The following is a 4024-nucleotide window of genomic DNA, read 5'->3' on the forward strand; positions in this document are numbered from 1 at the left end:
CTGCTGGGCTCCTTATGGAGTCCTAAAAACTTTTCCTTGGCATATCTACTTTGTCATTGGCTTCTGATGTAATTACTGTTACCAATCAGTGAAGACTTAAATAACTTTGAACTTTCTAAAATTCTAAAATATCATACCTAAGTACTATATAATATATAGTACTTAAAGTTTTGTGAAATGCTTGGCATATGTTATCTCCTTGTATTCTCACAACAACCTTGTTATGAAGGCGTTATTCTATTTTTAAATAGAAGGTAAAATCAGGACTGAAAGAGATTAAGTTACTTGTCCAATGTAACAAGCCTAAATTTCTGATGTGAGATTTTAATCAGGTCTTTTTCACTGTAAATCTGCCACTCCATCCATTGTTCCACGTAGCTGCCTAGTGAAAGCCAAAGTGGTGGTGGTGGAGGTTGTGGTCAGAAAAGGTTGAGGATATTATGACTGAATCTGAAGTCAAGGGTTTTCTCTGTCCAAAGTGGTTTATTCTCAAGAATTTAACTAGAAAGGCTCCATTAGTAAGTAGCCAGATACTTAAATGATATATTCCAAAAGCCCAACAGGGTGTGACCAAATCTTCTCAAGTTATACAATTATAATTCCAATTTGCTATTACTCCATTTCATCTAGTTGACTTGAAAGATATCTAAGGTGATGTAATTTCTGCACTTTTTTTAAAGCCTTTTATTGGTTAACTGATTCAGTAGTTCTCAACTGGTTTATTTACTGGAGTATAACATCTTTTTTTATGGGGGTAGATCGAATGGGAAAGTGATTGAGTGATTCACAAGATCACAGACCCTACATGAGAAAGAGTAGAGATTTAATCCTTAAATTCAAATCCAAATCAATCTCTTTGGAATCTCAGCATTCAGGCTTATACTTAACTCTTTGACTATTTTCATTTTGAATACATTGCAACTGACTGCTAGAAACCAGACAATAGAAAAGTCTTTTGGCAATTGATTTTAGGAAAGGAGAAAATTAGATATCCCTTGCCTTCCTCAAGTCAAAGAAACACCCCGCACCAATATATAATGAGCCTAGAGCAACAATAAAGTGGATAATAGAAGAATGATAAGAAAAAATTTATAATGAAGGCTGCAGAGAGTCAAACTAGGGTATTTTTTTTATTATTTTCCTTATTAAGGGGAAATATCTGTGTGGGAGGGAGATTGAGAGCATATTTTCTGTGTTATGGTTACTTAGATCAAGAAACATCTGCATTTCAAACCGATGTATTTTATAAAAAAAGTATAATTTAAGCATGAAACTATTAGCTACATTTTCACCTTCTCTAAGTTTTTGCTTTACTTTTCTGAGGTATTTCCTTCTTATTATATTTAATTTGAGAAAGGCTGTAGCCAAACCAAGGTTTCATATTTCATATATATAAATAGATAGACAGAGAGAGAGAGAGAGACTTTTCTGCTCTTCCCCTCCATTGTAACAGTTTTCTCTTGCCTCTTTTATATGAGATAATTTACCCTAATCTAACTCTCCCTTTCTCCTTCTCCCACTAAATTCCTCTCTCACCTCTTAATTTTATTTTTTAGATGTCATCCCTTCATATTCAACTCATTTTGTGCCCTGTCTATGTACACATGTACATATACATGCACACCCTCACATTTATATTAATACACACCTACACCCTCCTATACATACATATATGTATGTATGTGTATATGTATATATATATTCCTCATACTGAGAAAAGTCTTATGAGTTACAATTATTGTTTTTCCATGTAGGAATGTAAATAGTTCAACTTTAATGAGATCCTTATTATTTCTTTTCCCTGTTTACCTTCTCATGCTTCTTTTGCTTCTTGCATTTGAAAGTCTAATTTTCTGTTCAGCTCTGTTTTTTTTTCATCAAGAATGCTTGAAAGTCCTCTATTTCATCGAATGACCATATTTTCCCCTGAAGCATTATATGCAGTTTTGCTAGATAGGTGATTCTTGGTTTTAATCCTAGCTCCTTTGAACTCTGGAATATCATATTGCAAGCCCTTCCATCTCTTAAGGTAGAAGATGCTAGATCTTGTGTTATCCTGTTTGTGTTTCCATAATACTTATATTGTTTCTTCCTGGCTACTTGTAATATTTTCTCCTTGACCTGGGAACTTTGGGATTTGGCTATAATATTCCTAGGAGTTATCTTTTTGTTATCTTTTTAAAGAGGTGATTGGTGAATTTTTCAATTTCTATTTTGACCTCTGGTTCTAGAATATCAAGGCAATTTAGCATGATAATTTCTTGAAAGATCATTTCTAGGCTTTTTTTTTATCATGACTTTCAGGTAGATAAATAATTTTAAAATTATCTCTCCTGGCTCTATTTTCCAGGCCAGTGCTTTTTCCAATGAGATATTTCACATTGCCTTCTATATTTTTTTCATGTTTTATGATCTGTTTTATAGTATCTTGACTTCTCATAAAGTCACTAGCTTTCATTTGCTCCAATCTAATTCTTAAGGAATTATTCTCTTCAGTGAGTTTTTGAAATTCCTTTTCCATATGGCAAATTCGACTTTTTAAGGCATTATTCTCCTCAATGACTTTTTGATGCTCTTTTGCCATTTGAGTTGTCTATTTCTAAGGGGTTGTTTTCTTCAGTCAGATGTTTGACTTGCTGTTCATGATTTTCTTGAATCATTCTCATTTCTCTTTCCAATTTTTTCTCCACTTCTCTTACTTGATTTTCAAAATCCTTCTTGAGCGCCTCCATCACCGGTTACCAATTCATATTTTTCTTGGAAGCTTTTGATGCAGGAGTTCTGACTTTGTTGTCTTCCTCCCATTCCATGCTTTAATACTTTTGGTCCCCCTAAAAGGAATCTAAGGTTTTATTCCTTTGCTTCTTTGCTTCCTCTGCTTTTTCATGTTGCCAGTCAATTACTTGACTTTTGAGCTCTTTGCAATGGTAGAATTCTGCTTTCAGAAAGGAGGGCTTTGTCCTAAATCACTAGGGATTTCTCAGCTGCCAGAGCTATTAGGAGGGCACCCTATGTACACCCACAACAAGCTCTGACTCACTGGCAACACACCCTAGGACCATCACCCAAGACTAGGCCCAGATCCAAGGAGGTTAAAACAAGAGTGATTACCCTCTGAATGGTTGCTTGGTCCCCCTACAATCTCCAGGCCAGGAGTTCTGGAAGCAGCCATGTGGCAGCAGCTGCATCCCCTGGAACTCTGCTACTTCTTGCCCCAGGGACAGCTGTCAGACCACATTCTTATGCTCCCCCACGTTCCAACAGAGTTCCACACTAACCTTTTACGTTTTTTTTTTTTTTTTGTCTTTTGCGTTTATGCGTTGATAAGTGTGGAAAACATCACAGCTGATGGTTATTCAGGCTCCTGAAGTCTGTTATGGTGGCCTCTGGTGGGGGCTGCCCTGAGACTAAAACCTCAAGGCTCACAGGAAACTGTGCTCTGCTCCCAGTGTGTTGTGATGGACCCTTCCTTTAGACCTGGTAGACTGTCTTCAGAGGGAGATTTGATTCTCTCTGTCACTTTGTGGGTTTTGTAGCTCTAAAATTTGTTTAGAGTCATATTTTATAGGTATTTGAGGGGGTTGTGGGGGGGAGCTCACAGAAATTTCCTACTTCTATGCTACCATCTTAGCTCCATCCCCCGGCTATCAGTGTTGTTGTTATTTTTTTTACTCTCAATTTTGTTTATCTTTCCTTTCATTTTCAGGATTTATATTTTGGTATTTAATTAGAACATTCAAATTTTTTGGTTTTTCTTTTTTTATTTGTTATACCTAATTCATTGATTTGCTCTTTCTCGCCTTTATTTAAAACATATACTTTCACTAATACTCACTTATCCATCACTCAACTGCACTGTAACCCTGGTCAGCCTCCACTCCAATGTCTATAGACCTCTGTTAGTCTTAATAAACTGTCCTTTATTGGAAAAAATGATTCATTTAATAAATCAGTCCTTCCTTCCTTCCTTCCTTCCTTCCTTCCTTCCTTCCTTCCTTCCTTCCTTCCTTCCTTCCTTCCTTCC

This window comes from Petaurus breviceps, unplaced genomic scaffold (assembly GCF_028583685.1).
Source record: "Petaurus breviceps papuanus isolate PSGF00001 unplaced genomic scaffold, PetGlider_PUasm1.0 551, whole genome shotgun sequence".
In the NCBI taxonomy this organism is placed as follows: Eukaryota; Metazoa; Chordata; class Mammalia; order Diprotodontia; family Petauridae; genus Petaurus; species Petaurus breviceps.